This window comes from Papaver somniferum, chromosome 9 (genome assembly GCF_003573695.1).
Source record: "Papaver somniferum cultivar HN1 chromosome 9, ASM357369v1, whole genome shotgun sequence".
NCBI lineage: Eukaryota > Viridiplantae > Streptophyta > Magnoliopsida > Ranunculales > Papaveraceae > Papaver > Papaver somniferum.
In genome coordinates this window covers 149014594-149037660 of record NC_039366.1, presented here as the reverse complement: position 1 = coordinate 149037660, position 23067 = coordinate 149014594, and the positions used below count along the sequence as shown (strand labels likewise).

The following is a 23067-nucleotide window of genomic DNA, read 5'->3' as shown; positions in this document are numbered from 1 at the left end:
CCCTTTGGAGGCTCACCTGGTTTCAGTCTAACCATCAAGTGAGAGGGAGGCATGTGGGAATCAGCTGGTTTAGTGATAACCACTACAACAAAACATGGTTTTTGCAATGAAAAATAGCATCAAAAATATTTGATTTTCCGTCACAAATATACTTTTGTGACATTTTTATGTTGTCAGTCAATGCGTTACAAAAGCAGGTGTTGCAAATAATCGTACCAACGCTGAAAACGTCACTTATACAATGGGTCTTTTGTAGCACATTTTTTTTTATCATAATTATATTTTTTTACGTCACAAATAATTTTCCATTTTACTATCAAATTAATTTCCGAATTATAAGTTAAATCATATATATAAACTGTATTTATGCCATTTTATGTAATATATTATCTATATTGGGTTTTTTCTTTTGAAATTACTGATTTTCCTTGGGGAAAAAGTTACAATATTCATCACAATTTGTTGTTGCTGTGAGAGTAGATAAGAATTTTCGCAATAACTAAACTCATGTATATCATTAATAAAAAAGTTTAACACGATGAGAAAATTGATGATCATATAATTTCCATTAAATAAAAGTTACAATTTAACCAATAATTGAAAAAAAAACAGTAAATCTTGTACAATAATAGCCAATGGATCCAAATGTTATTGAATCGAATTTACATACGTTTTAGATCTAAAATATTTTCTTTAATCAATATAGCCTATTTGCTTCTGGGAACCGAATTTGGGTTCCAATCCTCATCATATCCTAATTGTTGGTACTCCTGATCTGGAATTAGTCCTTTGAGTTGCAGTTGGTTCTTGGACAAGGAGACTAAATATATTCCTCCTTCTCTTGAACGCTGATCTTACCTGTAGAATAAAATGCTATGTGGAAAAATAACTATGACTTTGATAGATCTGAACTAAAGTATCATATATAAAGAACAACTTCATGCCATGAGAGTAACAAATACTAATAAAATAAAATAAAAAATCCACATAAATAAATGAGTTTTTCCGACTACATCATAACTTACCCTTTTAGATATATGATTTTGTCCAATATAACCATCAAAATATTTTTCTCAGTCACACCATGAGTAAGAAAATCTGTACAAGTAATATGAAATCACAAAGAAAAATGGAGAGCCAAATTACTTTCTACTGGATGATGTACGTTTTGAATCAGAATCAATTAGAGGAGTTAAGCGAGATTGTTGATGGTGGGCTGATCTTGACGACAGACATGGAATTTTAGAAGAAAGAAAAAAGAGACGAAGAAGAAGATAATGGACTAAATTTTTTTTTGGATACTCCACATTAAAGGAAGATATGAATTAAAAAAGGTTAACATGTAATCTGTTTATGGAAACAGTTTGGATATTAAATTAAAAAAGGTTAACGTGTAACCTGGTTATGGAAACAGTTTTTTTCTGAAGCAAATTATGGAAACAGTTAACATACGTGTAAAAAATTAAATCACCAAGTTATTTTGATAAGTTATATGGAGTAAATTTTCGCGAACGGTTAACGTGTCACATAATGAGTTACCTGATTTTGTGACGCGTTCAAGGCGTTACCCATAAGAAAAAATGATTAAATATTTTGAATTATACTTTTCTCACACTTAGACTCGCTGAGAAAATTATTTTTTCATTTTTTTAATTTTTTCTTAATTCGATCTTTATTCACGACACCAATACAGCCGCTGCAATAACTATTTTTGACACTTATCAAGATACCGTCAACATAATACTCTTGTGACACGACCAACGTCACATATATATCATTTATACAACGTTTTTTTTATGTCAAAAGTAGAATGTCACAAGTACTGTTATTTGTTGTAGTGAACCCTCTTCGGTCTTTCGGTTGAGGTTGCAGTTACAACTTGGGTTTGTTCTCCACCTTCTTCTTCTTCTTGTTCCTCTTCCTCTTCAACAATTTCATCTTATCTATCCTTTTCTTTATCTCCATTACCATCATCATCATTACCTCCTCCAACATGTGGCGTATCTTGATCACCATCATCATCAGTGTTGCCTCCTCCAGCAACCAAAGTTCTTTCAACAACATCATCATCATCACCTCTTCTACCAGATGGAATTGATTGGTCTTCATCTAGAGTTTCATCTGAATCATTTGGTTGCGGTGGTGGTTGAAAATCATTCCGTACACGGATCTTGAGCGTCCCCGGCTCAACAAATTCCCCTCGATGTGTTGCAGTTAAGAGTTTTTCACCAACACGAGGAGGTCTTGAAGGAGGAGTAGCAGTTTTATTCTTTCCCTTTTGCGACCTAAATAAGAACAATTTAAAAAAAAATCAACAGTCGGCAGGGTCAACAAATATAACCTTTTCGGCGACAAAAAAGTCGGAAGGGTCGATATCTAAACTACATGCCGGCTAAAGCATAGTAGGCAGGGTCTTATTCCAATAACCTGCCGGCTTATAACAACTTGATCACAGGATTTTCAACATCAATAGTCGGCAGGCTCTATAATCAAAACAATACCGGCTAACATAAAGCCGACAGGGTGGTATTCAAATACAATTCCGACGTTTAAAATTTAAGGCATCAGGAGATGCAAACTATTTTCAAAACAACCGGCAGGGTAAAAAATTATAACACTGCCGACTATAAAAAAAAACTACCGCCGGCAAGCTCCTAGGTTGAATACCTTGCCGATCCTGTAAGTAGCAGTTACAGATATTAACAACCGGCAAGATCTTCAACCTAAGATCTTTCCAACTAAACCTATCTATGAAATTTTGGCAAGGTCGTGGAACAAACACCTTGCCGGCTATATAACTGCAAATTCAGAATTTTGTTTTTTCTGACCTAATTTGACATGCAAACATGAAATTGAAGTACTAGGGTGAGTTTAAGTAGGCCATTACTTTCTTAATCGCACCATTTCTCCTTTTTCAGCGGCTACGATTTCTTCTTCTTCAACCGTTTTTTTCTTCTCTTTTTGTTGAACTAATTTTGCAAATCCAGGGTTGTATTCATTGAGTTTTCTATTAGCGTCTTTTATATGAGTTCCCTTCCGCCGTGGTGGTTCCATTTTTGAAGATTAATCAGAACTTTTGAATCGACGATTACGACGAATTAATCGACGAGTTTTAGTGGTGGGGGATGGAAGAGCCGGTAAGGTGTTTGATGAGGAGAAGAAGAAAAGAAGAAGATGAAATGAAGAGAATGAAAACTGATTTAAGGTAATTAGAATTATAAAGGATAAGGGTAGTTTTGTAACTTTACCCATTAGGACTCCCCCTTTGCCCTTAAAAAAGATTCCACTTAAAATTGGGTATACCCCAATTAATCTGGGTATACCCCAATCAAGCTAGTTTTTTTTTAAAGAGTGTGCACACTCCTTTATTTTTGAAGAGTGCACAAAACAAACCAATCTAAGTGGTGTTCTAACACAACCGTCAACTGTTAATTATTATTTTATTTTCTTTAAATTTTTATTCAAATAAATACTAAAAAAGGCATCCGAGATCCTAACCAATATCTAACCTAATTAAGTTAATAAGATCTTTTTCAAAAAAGAGATCAAAAAGATCACCGACGGAATTCTTCTTCCTAACTAATGATAAAATAAATATGTCGATATCTTTTAAATTCTAACCGATAAATTTGTCTCCCACAGAAATACCTACGAAGTTTTTGTTTTGTCTTTTGATAAATCAAGGTGAACAAGAACCAATTGATAATCCGGTCTTATATTCCGAAGAACAACCTAGAAATATCAATCACCTCACAATAACTTAACTATATGATAATAGAACAAGTTATTGTGGAATCACAAAGAATGAGACAATGAGCTTTGTGATTACTTTTTATATCTTACCTATCGGAGATAAATCTCGAGAAAATATTAGAGAAGATAATAATCAATACGATAGAACAAAGTAAGATCAGAATACACACCTACAGGGAAAATAGTTTGGTCTGGCTTCAGAATCCCAGTGAAGTCTTTAAGTCGTTAACCTATAATGGTTTTAGGAAAAACCTAGGTTAAAGGAGAATCGACTCTAGACGCAACTAGTATCACACATGAAGTATGGGGATTAGGTTTCCCAGTTGCTAGAGTTCTCCCTTATATAGTCTTCAAATCAGGGTTTGATAACTATGGAACGAAGCAATCAATATTCACCGTTAGATGAAACCTGATTTAAGATTCAAGCTAATATCTTTCCACCGTTAGATGGTCTTAGCTTGTTACACACAAATGAAATATACTTTCATTTAGATATGGGTAATCGTATCTAAACGTGTATATTGAGTTGGCTCAATAACTAAGTTAACCGAAGTTAGCCATATGAACACTTTTCTCTTAACCATGTTCATCTTCACACTTCTAGATCAATTGATAATCAAATGAATCTAATTGTGTTAGTTGTTTAATTTTTTATATTCTCATAGAAGTATATAAGACACAATTGAAACAAAATCGGATTGATTCAAAAGAATCAGTTCATGAACAATTTAGCCACAGTTTGCAAAGACTGCATTCCTTAATATATAAATGTATTTGTTCATGAGTATTAAATCATTCTTAACCGATTTAAGAACTTTAACCACTTAAGTTTGCAAACGAATACGCGAACTTAAGTTCTGGACATTGGTCACAAACCGATCGACAGTTTGCTCCGGACCAAACTCAGTTTAAACCGTTTGCGAACAGGTACGCAAACTTGGTTCCCAGACTTCAACAGTGAAATCAGTTTGCGAACGGGTATGCAAACTTAAGTACCTTAACTTGAACAGTTGAATAAGTTTTCGAACGAGTATGCAAACTTCCGGTACTGAATTCCGTCAAAACAATTCGTACACTAAGTACATAAACCGTAACCTATCCAAACATGGGTTTTAGCTCTTAACTCCCATTTCAATCATTGAAACATTCTTAGAAGACGACAATAGATTTCTGACACAAACTATTAGCTTATAAGCAATTTTCAAGTGATTGAATGATCAATACGAAACATTCCGAGTCTACATCAAGAGACTGTCTCACACAAATCATGTAAGATGTTACCAGGTGATTTTCACATGATCATCTTTTGACTTTCGTTAAGAATAATGATGAGCGTAGTTAAAGCAAAAAGCTTTCCAACACATATTTCGAGAAAAAGATAAGCGAGTTAAACTCAACTCGAAATATCAAATGTGTATAAAGTAAAGTCTCCACATACCTTTTGTTGATGAAGTTCCACAATCTCCCCTTAGTAGTTCTTCGTCTTCAATTTATGAACGCCGTGAAGTCTAAAGCTCAACTACATAATCTATCCTAGTCCGAGACATCGCTATAAGTAGACTAGAAATCAAGACTTATAGTTTTGATCACTAAACTGCACTGCTCGGTCGAACTCGCAAGCGTTGCTATCTCAAGCTTGTTTGTCAAGTTTAGTGATCAAAACTACAAGTCTTAATTTCTAGTCAACTTATAGCGATGTCTCGGACTAGGATAGATTGTGTAGTTGGGCTTTAGACTTCACGGCGTTTATCGATTGAAGACAAAGAACTACTAAGGAGAGCTTGTGGAACTTTATCAACAAAAGGTATGTGGAGACTGAAACTCATCTATCACTCAGAAAGTCTATTTCTATTTTATCTCTTATTTGAGACAAAAGTCGTATAACTATATAGTACTCGATTTATACACATTTGATATTGCGAGCTGAGTTTAACTCGCTTACATATTTCTCGAAATATGTGTTGGTAACTGAAAAGACGAGGGTACCCAAATACACCACAATCTTTTGTTTTGATCACAACCTATACAAGACCCACTGTGTATAATCCTCTTAGAGATACAATCACTCAAGGAATATTTCAATACAGTGTCCACTTGATATAGGGTTAGTCCGAACTGGCCTAACTCGTGAATTAAATACCAAAGGCAAGTGGAGAAAACCAATACACTTTCTGTGATTGTCTATGGATATGGAATCGAGACAATACAACAACAAAGCGATCACTTGATAAAAGGTACGGAAATAACCGAAACCAATGGGATCAATATCAAGTGCCCTGTTAACGTACAAAGTGTATTTTACTTTAATTATAATAAAACAATTATAATGAAGAATTTAAAAGTGAATGGCACAACAAGATTTTGTTAACGAGGAAACCGCAAATGCAGGAATTGAATACTCTCAGGATTAAGCCGCTATACAAAATCTAAACCAACTTCGTATAGTTGAGACCAAGCAACTAAACCTATAGTTCACTTAGTTCCGTCTGTATCCCTGCGCCTCCAACTTGTTAATAAGTCACGCACCTGGAACAATTCCTTTGGTTCATATTCCAAGCAGTAAAGGAACAACAAATCTGTTCGGTAACAACTCTTTTCAACCAAGTGATATGAGTTCGACAAAAGGCTCTTCCGCTTATCCCGATAAAATCCTTTGTCAGGTCCTTAGGTCTATCTTATCAACAACTACCAAAGTAATTGTTAAGATTTTGCAATCAATACTTTGAATCACAATTTTTTTTTATTGATGCCGATCTACTCAACTAATCAATCGAATCTATCACAAAGATAAACCGATTATAGTTGGATCCTTTTCCAGCCGAAACAAGTATTGTGCACACCAAATATTATGAACCCAAATATATTCTTTGTCTTCAAATCTTCTTTGATCTTCAATAAACACCTGCACACAATCAACTTGAATCTCTTATGATCAATCACACACGAAATGGAGTCTGTTAACAATGAATTATCACAAGACGTCTTTAGATCTACAAACAGTATAAAGATCCCCGTCGAAACTTCGATCTCGTTTGAGTGAATCTTATATCAGAAGAGAAGATTCTCAAGCATAAATAAACTAGGTGCAATCAAAGTTCAACAACCATTAGTCAATCAAATCAGTCGAAAACTAATAATAAACTGCAATTATCTAGTTTCCCACCAACGGTACTAATAGAGCTTCTCAATCCCAAAGAAGTCTTTAAACTGAGCGTCCGTAAGAGATTTCGCCTAATTAGGTTACTTTCCTCTCCGAATAGGCGGCTCCACCAGCAACAACACGACTAGGTAGTTTTGTTTGCTCTAAGGATTAGTTTGCTTGAAATGCAAACTTCAATATTTATAGACCAAGGAAGTTTGGACACCAAGGAATTTCTAAAACCTAAAATATTCTCAAGATATGCAATATATTTCCAAATTCGGTTTCCATAATTCCTGGAAATGCTTTGTCTAAATATTGACCGAAATCTCATTAGAAAATCTCCAATTAGTAAATGCATATTACCAATTTTTATTTTCTATAGATATGCATTTTATTGCTTGAAATTAAAAGCATATAAAACTAAAAACCTTAATTAAAAGATTCTCAATTTATTTCGATTCGGGATTCTGATGTAGGACATCTGCCTATTTTCATTGTATCAACTATTATAGTTGATCCCCTGCGTTTGTATCAATAATAATTGTTGATTCCTTGCGTCTTTTTTAGTTTACTTGCTTTGCAAGTCCTTTAATTTCCTGGTTTAGGTAGAATTCCCTTTTATTTTCTTTTAGTCAGTTCTTGTAACCTATATAAAGGCTAAACCTTCTTGTTTAGAGAAAACAATCTTTTTATCAATCAATCAATTATCAATATTATTATTATCAAACCCTAAAGTCTTGATCTTAGAATCAGATTTTATTAAGTTTCTGACGGAACTTAAAGTTTCTTCTCATCTCCAGCAAACTTGTTTGCTTTCACCTCTATCAATTATGATCTGTGCTACATTAGTTGGTATCAGATACAGAGTTTTTAGATTCTTATCTAGAAATAGATCCTTACTCGCTCCCGCAACTCAAAAACTTTTATCAAAAAAACAAAAAAACAAAAACAAAAAGAAAAACAAAAACCCTAGTTTCTTGTTCTTCTACTTAATTGATCATGAAAAACATAACTATGGAAGATCTTTTGAAGCTTAAACAAGAATTATCAACTCTTATTCAAGAATATACCGATACAATGCTAGAGCCTTGGCATAAGTTTGATCCTGATGAAAGAGATAAAAGAAACATCACAAAACTTTTGCATGCCATAGAAGAGAATGAACAAATACTGAAGGAGTTTGACGAATTTCTGATCGCTGATGCTGAACGTAAAAAATGTGAAAAGTTTGCTTTGGCTAAAGCTGAACGTAAAAAACATGAAAAGTGTGCTTTGGATGAAGCTGAACGTGAAAAGTTTAGGCTTGCTTTAGCTAAACGTAAATATGACCTTGCTATGTCCAAACTTTCCGGTAAAGAAGTACAACAGAATTCATCGTCTTCTAATGATTCCTTAGCTGTTTCGGCTACCTCAGTTAACACAAAGGAGATGGGAGTTGTTGTTCCCGTGGAAGAGAAAAAAGTTAATTCTGGAGAGAAAGTGGAAATTCAGGATAAACAAGTTTCGTCTTCAACTCAAGAGGTTTCGTTATCATCTGTGGGTGTTAGAGACGTTTTGACTACATCTATTGGTAAAGAAAAGAATGTTGTTCCTATATAAGAAGAAGAAATATGGTCCATGAAGTTCCGTTTGTTCCAGTTGTTATTGAAGTTACTTCTGAAAAGAGCGAAGAAGACCAAGAGGATTCATCTTCAACCGCGACATCAATTGGTGAGGAAGAGATGAAAACTACTTCTCAAACAGACGAAGTAAATCATTCTCACAAGGAAGGAAATCAAGTCAGCATGGTCCTTCATGAATCGCATGACTTGAGAGATAATGGTGAGTCTTCAATTCTTGATAAACCTAATGATTTAGTAGATCATGATATAAATTTATCTTGTTTGTCTGTTGTTCATAATATTCAAGTTGTTGATCAATTGAATACACCAATGGTTTTCGATATAACTCACACCAAGGAAGAACTTGTGAGATCATATGAGAATTCTTTTGTGTCGACATATATTTCTGCCGATGTGTTTGTATATAAATCTCAAGAAGATATAACTACTGAGAACTATGCCGGAAGAATTCGCGGACGTATATTCTCTTCGCGGACGTATATTCTCAAACGCCGAAAGAGTATCTTTGGAAAAAGAGTTAGAAATTAATCCAATAAGCACACATGGGGTTAATTCTATAAGTGGCTATGATGTTTTGTTGATTGCTTTTGACAAACCAAGCACTATAGTCCGTAGTGATCCAACCTGGACTTTGATGCAAAATCAGGTTGTTTTTGAGTCTTGGCATGGCAACTGCAACATATTTTCTTTGAGATGTCCTGGAGAGTTTCTTTGGATATTTTCTGTTCCTGCTACATGTATTGAGAATTACAGTGGGAGAATCCGCGGTCGAGTTCTCTCCAATACTGGGAAGATAATATTAACTGCAAATCTTATAGGCAAGTTTACAGACTACCGGACAACCGATAAATACATTGGTACTCGCAAGAAGCAAACCCTTGTACAATTCTTGACAACTAGATGTATACGAGAGGCAGCTGCAGATCTACCATCTGTGACAGAGATGAAACTATTGGTATCTAGTGAAGGATATGGCTCTTTGTACTACGACTGTTTCGACAGCACAAAACCGGCCTGTAAAAGAGACTTTTAGTTAGAATGGAGTTGGTTTGTTGGACCTGTAACCTTATCAAAGGTCGTTGCTTTCTCGAAACAAGGTTTAGTTGAACAAATATGCATGTCTACAACTGATGGGTCCCTTAATATTGTGGATGTTCATAAGTGGGATCGTAGAAAAGTTAGAGCCGAGAATTACTTGCAGAAAGAACAAGGAATGACTGAAAGAGAATTTCTATTGCACGGTTGTTCTCACTATATGACTCAGCTTAACAGGACTGGTCAATACCCTTGGGTACATTATTTTTTAACGTGTGGGTTAGTGAACTCTTACACAAATTTCTTCTATAGTAGCCACACTGGGAGTGATGCTGATTCACCAAGCATCGTAGATAAAGATAAGTGGACCTATATACTTTTCATGCTTCAAGAAGACCATGATTTATTTTCTGGTGCTATCTGCAATGGGATTAAATCTATACCGGTACGGTGTTTGACCTCCTCAACTATACATAATGTGGCAGAAAGTTGTGAAAATTCTAAAATTTCAGTGTATGGAGATGCATCCATAATGAATCCTGGAAAATGGCATGACTGTCGTTCGGAGCTTAAGAAAATTGTCACGTCTTTGCTTAATGTTTTGACAACAAGAAGTATAAGTTGGACAACTGAACGAGTATTTACAGTTTCTTATGGCATCAATTCATATCTGGTTAACGTGGAACGAGGTAAAAGAAAGCAATACTAGATTGCTATAAGCAAGAAGAGAAGAGAATTCAACCAAGAAGAGAAAGATAAGTTTTGTGTTTAATAATTTGATTGAGTAATAGATTGCTCTTACAAGAATTAATCTAGCCTTTATATAGGCTTGAAGAATAACTAAATTAGGAAACAGAAAACTAAAAGGAAATCTAAAAGAATCCTAAAAATAAGAAAGACTGAAACTAGGAAACCATGGAAGCCAAACCTCTAAGCGGAATCTTCTGGAATTGTAGTATGCCCTGCATCAATCCCCCCTTCTAGAGTAAAGCTCGTCCTCGAGTTGTCCAAACAAACCAGAAGTTCATTGTCACTATGAAACGTAAAAATCTCTTGAACATTAAATGTGTTGGAGATATTCCAATCATTTGGTAGATCAATAACATAAGCATTATCATTGATCTTCTTTAAAACCTTGAAAGGACCATATTTCTTCATCTTGGTTTTGTTATAAGTACCCACTGGAAATCTCTCTTTTCTTAGATGTATCATCACGAGCTCCCCTTCCTTGAAAGTTTTAAACCTCTTGTGTTTATCAGCATCCTCTTTATATTTAGAATTGGACTTCTCCAGTTTAGATTTTACTTCATTATGTAATTCAGTTGCTTTGTCTACAAAAGAGTCGGCTGCAGTGTTTGTACTCTGTGTGGTGGGTAAGGCTACCAAATCAAGAGTATGATTAGGTACTTTAGAGTACACAATCTCAAATGGAGTTTTCCCAGTAGAACGATTCACAGAAGTGTTGAAAGCGAATTCCATATGTGGCAATAACACATCCCACTGCTTACTATTATCCAGGCACTTAGCTCTAATCAAATTCCCAAGTGATCTATTAACAACCTCAGTCTGTCCATCAGTTTGCGGATGTGAAGTTGTGCTGAATTGTAAAACTGTGCCTAAGCGCATCCATAAACTTTTCCATAAATAACTCAAAAATTTTGTATCTCTGTCAGAAGTGATAGACTTTGGAACCCCATGCAATCTTACTACTTCTTTAAATAACAAAGAAGCAACATTAGAAGCGTCAGTTGATTTCTTACAAGCTACGAAGTGAGCCATTTTAGAGTAACGATCAACTACGACCATAACAGAATCATTACCTCTAGCAGTACGAGGTAAACCAAGTATAAAATCCATACTTATATCAACCCAAGGTGCATCAGGAACTGGTAAAGGAGTATACAACCCGGTATTTTGAATTGTACCCTTTGCTCTCTGACAGACCATGCATTTTTGTACGAACTTTTGTACATCACGTTTCAAAGATGGGCAGAAATATCTTTCTTCAATCAGGGCAATGGTTTTATCTCTCCCAAAATGACCACCAAGACCACTGCCATGTAATTCTCGCATAAGATGTAAACGTAAAGACCCTTGAGGAATACATAATTGATTCCCTTTAAAAAGAAAACCTTCTTGTATAAGAAAATCATCAACTCCATGAGTTTGAGAACTGCATTGATCCCATAGTTTGCCAAAATCTTCATCTTCTGGATAAATGTCTTTGATATAATCAAATGCATAACTCTCATTACGAATTGTTGTTAATAGATGACTTCTTCTACTTAAGGCATCAACAACTTGATTCAATTTTCCACTTTTATGTCTCACGGAGAAAGTGTATTTGTTGAGTGTGGAAAGCCATCGATCATGCATTCTGTTAACTTTAGCAGAAGTATTCAAAAACTTCAAAACATGGTTTTCAGTGTTGACAACAAATTCCCTATGTATAAGATAAGTATGCCACTGCTTAAGAGATTGAACAAGAGCCAATAACTCTAATTCATATGTAGGCCATTTCTTTTGTGCGTCTAAATTCTTCTCACTGTAATATGCAATTGGATGACCCTCCTGTGATAATACTGCACCAATACCAACAACAGATGCATCACAATCTATTTCAAAAGGCTTGTTGAAATTCGGAAGTGCAAGAATTGGTGCCGTACAAAGCTTTTCTTTAAGAAGAATAAAGCTTTTATCCATTGCTTCTGTCCACTCAAACTTCTCCTTCTTGAGACAGTCAGTCAAAGGTGCAGAAATAGAGCTAAAGTTCTTCACAAATCTTCGATAGAAAGAAGCCAAACCATGAAAACTACGAACATCACGAATAGAAGTAGGAACTGGCCAATCTTCAATTGCTTGAACTTTAGAAGGATCGACATGAATACCATCAGTAGAAATCACATATCCCAAAAATGTTACTGAAGAAGCCATGAAGGTACACTTCTTCAAATTAACATATAAAGAGTTGTCAGCAAGAACTTGAAACACTTGTGAAAGATGTTGGAGGTGTTCTGGCTCACTGCGACTAAAAATTAGTATGTCATCAAAATAGACAATAACAAATTTACTGAGAAAGGGTTGGAGAACCTGATTCATAAGTCGCATAAAAATACTAGGTGCATTAGATAACCCAAATGGCATGACCAGTCATTCATATAAACCTTCACGTGTCTTGAATGCTGTTTTCCACTCATGAACAAAAGTGTAAGTATTCTCGAATCCATTGTGAGCCGCTTGAAGATCGTATTGCCAAGGTCTTCCAAGAAGAAGATGGGTTGCCGTCATATTAATGACATCACATAAAACTGTGTCTTCATAACCCTCAAAAGAGAATGACACATAACACTGAAGAGTAATCTTCTGTGTGCTAGAGGCATTAACCCATCCCACAGTGTAAGGTTCTGGATGAGAAGTTACTGGTAGTTCAAGCTTCTTAACTACGTGATCAGCAATATAATTATCCACACAACCACTATCAATTATCATCTTGCAGATTTTACCCCCAATATAACATCTTGATTTAAAAATACTGTGTCTCTGAGACTTGCATTGTTGAGTAAGAAATAATGGACGAATTATCCCAACAAACTCGTCGTCATCACCAGGTGAGTCTTCATCTTCGAACTCATTAAGCGCACCAGTGACTTCATTAATTAACTGAGGTTCACCAATCAAAGCATTGAATTTCCGACAATCACTAGAAGTGTGCCCCGATTGCTGACATTTATTGCACTTATCTCCACGAAATTTTGTATAAGCATTATTAGCTCGCTGTTGCGGTGGAAATTGTTGTTGCCTGTTATGAAACCGATTCCCTGTAGTAGGAGGAGTTGGTTGCAGAGAGTGAGACTGCTGACCCGGCTGAAGATCAACTGGATTGGCTAAGATAGGTGTAGCCAGAGGTGGAGTATAAGGCACAATATGGCTAGGTTGTCGATGTGAATGGCTAACATCATCATTCTGTAAAAACTGAAGTATATCTTCTTTAGTTTTTACTTCTAAGTCTACAAGCTCAGGCATATCCAAATCTATATTTATGTGTTTTGCAACCTTGAAAAGCTGATTCTGCATTGCTTCAAGCTTGTTATCTCTTAACCCTAATTTTTCCTCCATGGACTTCTCAAGAGTTTCAGTAATGTTTTTTGCCAAAATCTCGGTATGAGATTTGATGAGAGCTTCGATTGCTGCTAGAGTAACTGGTTGAGCAGTCATATTATTATTATTATTTTTTTTTGTGTACTTAAAAGGAATGAAAAGATGTTGCGGAAGCGAAGTAAAGGATCAAGTGATAGGATGAAAAACCTAAAACTAAGCGGGTGATACCAACTAATGTGGAACAAGGTAAAAGAAAGCAATACTAGATTGCTATAAGCAAGAAGAGAAGAGAATTCAAGCAAGAAGAGAAAGATAAATTTTGTGTTTAATAATTTGATTGAGTAATAGATTGCTCTTACAAGACTTAATCTAGCCTTTATATAGGCTTGAAGAATAACTAAACTAGGAAACAAAAAACTAAAAGGAAATCTAATTGAATCCTAAAAATAAGAAAGACTGAAACTAGGAAACCATGGAAGCCAAACCTCTAAGCGGAATCTTCTGAAATTGTAGTATGCCCTGCATCACTGTTGGATCCGAGATTATCAACGCTAAGTAATGGATACGGTGTTGATATAAAGTTGGGTTTGATGACCTGTACCTCAAAGGATTTTTCTCTTCTCCGTGATACAGAAAATGTAAATCTTATTGGATTTGTTGTGCACCTACCAACCTTGTTGAAAAGGGTCGAGAAGGACATCGTCATGGTGGAATTTTCCGTGTCTTTGCTTGCTCAAACATACTTCCCAGATTTCTTTAACTATGCAACACACCGGACAGACTTTACTTTGGTGCCATGGAAGCTGGTGGTTTTTATTAATCATCACCTCTACAATCAGGTTAGGCTCTTAATTCAAAAATGCATTCCGGGTAATACTCTTCTAACACAGGCAAACACCACGACTTGTACTAGAAAATGTCATATTTCTTTTGGTTATAGGACATTATCAGGTACTAAAGTAACTTGCGTCAGTGGGGAATGGTTATATGTCTTTTTAGTTACCGTATATACTGATGATCATCTAGATGTGCCTCGTGTACTTAAAACAAACTCACTGATTGTGAGATATCGTTGTTTTCATAGAAGACAAACAATCCTGAATATTCAGTTTGGTGGGAATCTCAAGCAAAGAAATAATAATATGGAGTCGTTCCTTTTGAAGGCCATGGAAGACGACCATGATTTCTTTTGTGTTGCTACTGCACCTTATCCTGAAGTTTATCAATCCTTTATAATCAAACTTGACCTTAAAGAGAAGTCAAAGGCTAGTGGTTTTCTTTTTACAAGGTTGGCAAACAATCACACAGCTGTACTAGAATTCACTTTTCGGGAAAATTTTGCCAATTATTACGAGAGAGGCAAAGGTATGTCAAAAATCAACGTTAAATGTAAAATCTTATTTGCTTGGTATCTCAGCTCATCAACAAGTGTACTCCACATGAAAAGTGCGTCAGAAGAGCTTGGCCTTAGTCCATTTTATTCGTTACGAGAAGAGAAGTTCTATTACTCTCTACAACAGCTATGGCTAGAGGCAACCGAGAACTCGTTGGTGAATATTTTTCCAAATATATTACATGAGAAAGAATTGTTGGTGGCTACCGCAACTAACAAGGTAAGACATGTTGAAGTTAAAGACAGTTTAGAACAGTGTGCGGAAGAATTAATTAAATGTGCATTTGAAGGTGAGGTTCAAAATTTCAACGCCATTATTTTTGTTGGATATTCATGGTTAGAAAAGTTAGTTGAGCACATCGGTTTCATGGAGCCAAAAGAAGAACTCCACAATAATGGATACAATATGAGTGGATTTGGACCAGTTAACGGTAACCGGTTAAATGACATTGTTGATTCCACGTTCTTTTCTCCACCTATTTGTGCATCATCGCTTGCGACAATTTTAGACTACACAGTTGATGCCAGACGTTATGTAGAGGATATAAGACTTGGTTGGTGGATTCTATTTCCTAACAGAAATGTTGATACTGAAGTCAAGGAGATATTCTTGGACCAGAGAAGGACGGAGTTTATCGAATACATTTTCAAAGGTGTAGCTCCCAACAATATATTATACTCGTGGAAGTAGGTGCTGGCATGGTTTTCGTTACTAACACTAGTGACGTGACTTTTGTTTTTGATCGTGGGAAACTTAAGCACAACTCTTATCATTATTTGAGACGCATTTCTTGGATACTTCAGTTTATGGTCTCTAGAGCTATGACTTTTGTGTATGATCGTGGTAAGCCGGTAAAAGTAATATCTACATTTTTCATAAAGAAAAAAGAACTCGTACTCTTTGATGACAGCTCGATGTCTAGAGCAATATATGGAGAGAATGAAGTTTTTCTTATTAGCTAACTCGAGGGCGAGTTTCTTTCAAGAAGGGGGATTGATGTAGTACATCTGCCTATTTTCATTGTATCAACTATTATAGTTGATCCCCTGCATTTGTATCAACAATCATTGTTGATCCCTTGCGTCTGTTTTAGTTTACTTGCTTTGCAAGTCCTTTAATTTCCTAGTTTAGGTAGAATTTCCTTTTATTTTCTTTTAGTCGATTCTTGTAACCTATATAAAGACTAAGCCTTCTTGTTTAGAGAAAACAATCCTTTTATCAATCAATTATCAATATTAGTATTATTATCAAACCCTAAAGTCTTGATCTTAGAATCAGATTTTATTAAGTTTCTGATGGAACTTAAAGTCTCTTCTCATCTCCAGCAAACTTGTTTGCTTTCACCTCTATCAATTCTGATATGTGCTACATTAGATTCTCCTTTAGCTATTAAGGAATACAAGCACTTTATCCGGTGCATACGCACCGGTTGTATCGAGATCGGTTGAATTGTAAGGGCTTAAATTTTTTCAGTGGACATAGTATTATGGTGCTGCCGCGAAAATCTGTAGGATATCTCCAACGTTAAAAGGAATCCGTTCCTAGTTGTCTCGATATAAGCTAATTGATCAGTTGCTATCTCTTTCACATCTCAGTTCAGGATGTAAAGCCTCGAGTTCCCCGATCGATATTTGTAATATATATCCATGACCCCCTAGCCGCGCATAAGTAATTAAATTGCCTTATTTATTTTCCATAATTGGGTAGCCACAATCTATATTGCCAATGATCTCATGTGTACTTTAAGAATACACATAGTAAACCGTGTACCATTTTTTGATAATTCGTCCGCCCAACCATCCTTCGTTATAAAATGCATCTACTCTGTCTGACTTATGAAAATCGAAAGTTGTTTTGATTGGCTGTGCGGGTCGGATTTATTTTGACGTGAACCACCTCTTCGTTATATTGTAATGTTTTCTTCAAAAATCTGCATTACCTTAATTCTATAATGTGAATGGAAGAATTACCCTTCTTTAATATTGACATCCACCCAATCTCCAACGTTAATGTCCTGATGTGACCGTAGTGATCTTTTATAACTAACCTCCAGTTTTTGCAAGAAATGGTATAAGACTCCATGATTTTTTTTTTGTTGTGTTAATAATAAGTTAAGCGGAGTAAATTATGCAGTGAAATATGTCTGTGAAGAGTGTACTTGTACTGCATGTTTTGGTGACCACTTTCTCAACACCATCTTTCTGCTTTGAGCTTAGCTAGGTTAATTTGGATGTACCACTTGGAGTTCCAACATCTCTGATGCGACGTAATGAGTTAACTTATCTACCTCCTCTTTGGAAACAACAGAAGTAGTGTAACCGCTATCATCTTTAACTACCCTATCCAATCTTGTATCTGTTAGATCAAAATGTATCGGTAAGTGTATACTTATTTATAATTTATAATAATACATGGGACAACTTTAACTTCCGCCTTACATGGTTGGCACTTTGTTGTCCCGTTATTCGATACTATAATTTTTTTTGTTACACCTCACATGCCATGTACTACCAGTGACGCTTTTGATTAATTACATGCATGATTGTAGCAGTAAATGCAACGTAAATAATGTTCAAAATTAAATTACCTGAATCGATGTTTTTGTTGGTTTTTTTTTATCGCCTCAGACATAGAAATCTAATCTTTTGATGCCTCGTCTTCTATCTTGATTTCTTTCGGATCATAGTACTTTTTATACAACTTTCAGGTTTTAAAGCAAAAGCGCAGATCAATTGACTTCAGTGAAATAAAAGAGGAGTTTGAGCAAAATACATGAGATGTCTGTCAATACAACTCTATCAGTCGGTCCCTCCCAACAAAATTGTTTCCTTTTACCCAGTATTGTTAGTCTGCCAAGATTTGATCAGGATGAGCATAAGAAATTGTAACGACCATATACTGTATCAGACAGATAATAGTAGATGTTATCTATCAGATGTTTGTTGTTTTCAGTGATCTTCCGGCCATACCGACTCGTCTTCCCTACATACATATCCATCTTCTAAACCAACCCCAAATGACTGAAGCTTCTATTGTCTTGGACTTAAAAATGGTCACCTTACTCTTTGTCCTTTATGTTCATGGTTCACCACATCATTCCTTTCCTCATATTATAAACAGATCCATCACTAAACAAAACCCCACAAATGATAATTCACTTTAGAGAGAGAGCGCGCATGTACTTCCTTTATCAGGAACATTTTTTGAAGTTCTGATTCTCATTCTTTTACACAACCCACATCTTCTCAACCGGGACATCGGTACAACAAAACTCTTCTTCCAATTCACACCACAAATGTCTTCTTTAATTTACAGATTCCAGAAACACAGACAATTATTCTCTTCCCTTTGTGTTCTTGGCATAATTAAGCAACTAATTTTTAGGGAGACTTGATCGAAACGATGTATCTTATCGCATAGTTAGGTAACTGTCATGATTGTTTTTTTTGTAAACCAGTTGGAAATTTTGGGTTAAATAAGAGGATGAAAACAGAAACAGAAGATGGTATACCCCTGATTTCAAGGTTCTGTCGATTCTTTTAGACAATAATTCGACCTTTCCCAATAAATTTGGCGAGTACAAACGGTCTCTCGAATTATGCCTTCAGGATTCAATGAAGCCCTAACACCGTAATCGAATTCAAGGATTGTACTTCCTTGACCCGACCAAGAAACACACTGTATAAGGTTCTGATGATGCTTTTTAGAGAAGAAGAAAACAAGTTGTTTTTGATGTGTTGGAATGGGAGAACATCTTCGCTACTTATAATGATATTCATGCCTGTTGGTAGTGTCGTTTCATCACCAACGGACGCTTCCAAAAGCCATTAATGGTGGCTTATGAGAAGAGACGCGTCTATTCAATTTTGAATGGAAAATTCTAGATTTCAATTTTGAACGGAAACTTTCAGGTCGATCACCGTATAACTCTGCGTAGCGGCAAACCTTGAAAATATCCAACAAATGTATCATTTCTTTCATTCTTTTATAGGCATAATATATACATCAGTTCACTATTTCAGAGTCCGGATCGAAGTTCCTAGAGCTAGTAACCTAACTGATCATCATGGTTTAAGGTCATCAGGGAGTTGTATAACCAACAAAAAAAGACTTTTGCTGATCGAGGACAGACTATCAAATTCACAAATTTGCTGCATTAAGGCCGTCACTAGAAAACAACAACATTAACTAAAACGATAAAAATAAATAAATAATTAATCAAGGTAGATGTCACGTATTATGGACGCATATACAAGCTGATTAAATAACACAAATTCTCTATAAGAAATAAGAAACCAATATGAATATAGATGTGAAAGGATGCCGGCCTAATTTCGGAATTGTCTACACATATATCTCACTATCAGACACGTGTATATAAAAAGATACGTGGAAAGCATGTAGGCCAAAACATCAAAACATGATGCGTCACGAAACATCAAATAAACCCCGAGGAGTTACTTTATCTCATCCCCAAAAGAGAAGCTAAGATCAACGGTGGGGAGAAAGTTAGCTGACACGAACTGACAGGGGCAGAAGACACTTGTCTGACACGAGCAGACCCCTCAACTACCCGCATTAAACACTCTGAACAGTGTACGTGTCGACCAACCTGTGGAACGAGCGAGGATGCCTCTGCGAGATCAAGGGGCAAACGCAGACCTCCGCGTGATGGACGCAAGGACACAAGAAGATAAGGTTCCAACGGTCTTCAGAAATGGGTCCCACATTCTAACCTTATAAATACCCCATCTCCACCAAGAGGAAGGGGGATCGGAAAAATCAGGAAGAGAAGGAGAGAGAGAGAGAGAATGCAAGGGTAAGTCAATCACTTAGAAGAGATAAACATGTAAACCCAAAAGTCATTCGACTATTCATGTAACCGTGAAGAACATAGTGAAACAACAAACCCCGTGAATGTAGGCCTTAGTGCTGAACCACGTAAACCTTGGTCTTATTTACATTTCAGCACTTTACATTTAGTTAGCTCCATGGATGTTTACTTATATGTTTTGTTTTCCTTAATACTTATATCCCATGCGCAAACGCCTCGCATGGAGTTGTTAGATGAGGCCATGATAAACCCGAAGGTTTTGAGCCAATGAATCAACACCAGGATATCATCATCAGAATCTCTTTGGATGATAATGATTGATTGTGAGCGTTCGGACCCCTTCGCAGGTTTGTGTGCTCACAATTTGGCGCTAGAAACAGGGACTTCGTCCCGGTAAAAGATTTATCTTGTCCTGTGATTTCATTTTAAATTGGCATATGATTGCTCTGATTTATCAGCTCGGACCGTATAGATCATTCGTTAACTGTATTATGTTCAAAAACCCACCTTTTATCTTCGATAAGAGTTATTGTTCTAATCCGCGGATTTACAATTTTCGTAGTTTTTATACTAAGGATCTCCTTTAATAAAACTTTAACCCGTATGTTATAACTTGCGTGTATTAATTCTCCTGGAAGATTGTATTTCGCCAGCTAACCCGCTTCACGCGGATATTCCCGTTTTTGTTGTTTGAAATAACTTATGCAGAAAGAACGTATTGTGAGTAAAGAAGGCAAGTTTCGGCGAGATTTCATTATCAACAAAAGGGCACGTGATGGAAAAGCAGGCAGGAAGCAGGAAAATCCAAAGCTTTGTCAAAAGAAACACCCAGGACAACCCCGGTCATCACCCGAAGCAAGCAAAGGAGATAAAGCTAAAATGACCAATCGAAGGCAAGATACTGCGGAAATCACTTCACCTATGAACGCTAATTCAGTTGCAGCGGCGGCTCTCAGAGCAGCAGCGACAAAGTACGGGGAGGCTGGTAGTCCCGAAGGCTGCGGAGGCTAGCAATACCTTCGCCATGAGTCAACTTAATCAACCAAGAGAAAGGGTGGATGAATCCAGAACATTCCAACCCGCGCACCTTCTAACTTTGGAATGCCCTAACAAATGATCAAATCAAACCATACCGGCGGCTCTAGCACCGCAGAGGGGCGCTCACCCCAATTTGGAAATACCAGCAACCGAAGCTGAACCCCTGCCACCTTTAGTACAGACCATGGAGGAGGGCGGCACCATGGCTGTGTAGCACGCGCTGGGACTCCCAATCAGGGGTCCAACCAATCAACCGACTAATGGCTGAGCTTGAGGAACTGAGGAAGAGCCAGCAGGTTTACGCAGAAGCTGTAGCCTGTTGGCCAGAGAAAATCAAGATTTAAAGGAGCGGATTGCTCTAAGCACGAAGACCAGCCAACAACTTGATGAAGCAAGCTCCAAAGCACCAGAGCCAAACCAAGACTGTAGAGTCGTCATAGCGGCTAATGAAGACGCGACAAGGGACGTAGCGTATCCGACCCGGATTATGACGATGGAGAGTCAGACGGTAATGAGCGAAGAATTTAGAGCACCAACGCGCAATGGAGGAACTACGAGATGAGATGATGGCCGAGATCAGGCAATTAAAAAATAAACAAGGGGGGAGGTTAGAAGAGGTCATGAGAGAAGCTAACTCCACGCCCTTAACTCATCGCTTGGCCAACACCCCTATTCCACTGAAATGCCCTGTCCCAACGTTCGAATGCTATGATGGATCCAGCGACCCTGCTGCACATATTCGGTACTACAACCGTGTCTTAGCTAGATGGGGTCAGAACGACGCCGTACTCTGCAGATACTTCCCGTCAAGCTGAAGGGATCGGCGTTATCATGGTTTGATAATCTGCCACCAAACTCCATCCACTCATACGACCAACTCGCAGAGAAATTCTTAAGAACATACATGTACAACAAGACTGTAAACACCGGGATGGATAAGCTCTTTTCACTAGCAATTGGCTACAAGGAAACCACGAGGGAGTACACTAACAGATGGCACAAGATCTGCCAAGCCATAGGGAGCGTGGACCCAGTGGTAAGCATCAATTGCTACAAATGGGGCTTAGACCGAATGAGTCCCCTATTTGTTGAAATTCATGGGAGCGTGCCCAAGACAGAGGGAGATCTTCGAATAATTATCGAAAAGCACGCTCGACTTGAAGAAATTCAACGGGAAAACCCGAGGGCATATCCGCAGAGGTCTCACCGCACCAATTCAGCGGAACAAACCAATGGGGCCAAAAGGGTTGCTCAGGAGAGACCTCACGAAGATAGGAAGGAACGGAGGGATGAACGAAGAACAGGCGACCGAAAATTCGAAGATCAAGTTTACACGAAACTCAACGCTAGCTATGCTCGTATCCTACGAGAGATCAAAGGGAGGGAAAACTTAGAGTGGCCATGGTCTAAGGGAAAGCAGCCCCGAGATCCGAGAAGTCTAAAGATTACTGTGAATATCACTGTTTCAACGGACACCAGACCGAAAAGTGCAAGAACCTTAAAATAATGATCCAAAAATTAATTGATGCGGGAGAGCTCAAACATTACATACGAAAGGATGTTACCGAGGACAGATCCAACGAACCAAACCAGTCCAACTTCCGGAAGGAAAACCGAACAATCAACACCATCTCGTGTTCCGAAGCCACAGGACCCTCACTCACAGCGCAGATTGGAAAAAGGTTACGGAAGCAATTCGAAGACCGCTGCGAGTTATATAAGGTCGATGGGATAGCGGTGGACGAACACGAAGAATGGATGGAATCTCCTATCATCTTCGATGCCGAGGATATCGAAGAAGATATGGAAGACCATAACGATCCCTTGGTCCTAACATTACCAGTAGCTGGATGTAACCTCAAAAAGATCCTCATAGACGGGGGAAGCTCTGTAAACGTCCTATTCTATGATGCATTCAAACGGATGAAGCTCCATGATGAACAGTTAATGACCTCTTATCACACCATCTACGGATTCAATGGAGCAGCCACGAAGCCCTTGGGAGACATCGTGTTACAGGTTAACGCAGGGCCCATGAAACTGGAACCCGATTCAGTGTGGTGGACACCCCTTCCCCCTACAACGCATTATTGGACGAAAATGGGTACATAAGCTCAAAGGAGTTGCGGCAACATACCACCAATATCTCAG

The 23067-nt window shown here is 37.2% G+C and overlaps 1 long non-coding RNA gene across 1 annotated transcript; it reads right to left on the bottom strand.

The window, feature by feature from the left end:
- Positions 1-539: 539 nt before the first annotated feature.
- On the bottom strand, positions 540-1340 carry LOC113314449. Its single transcript, XR_003342411.1, has 2 exons — positions 1026-1340; positions 540-858 (listed from the first exon to the last, which is right to left on the bottom strand). It is a non-coding gene; the product is annotated as an uncharacterized LOC113314449 (long non-coding RNA).
- Positions 1341-23067: the final 21727 nt, after the last annotated feature.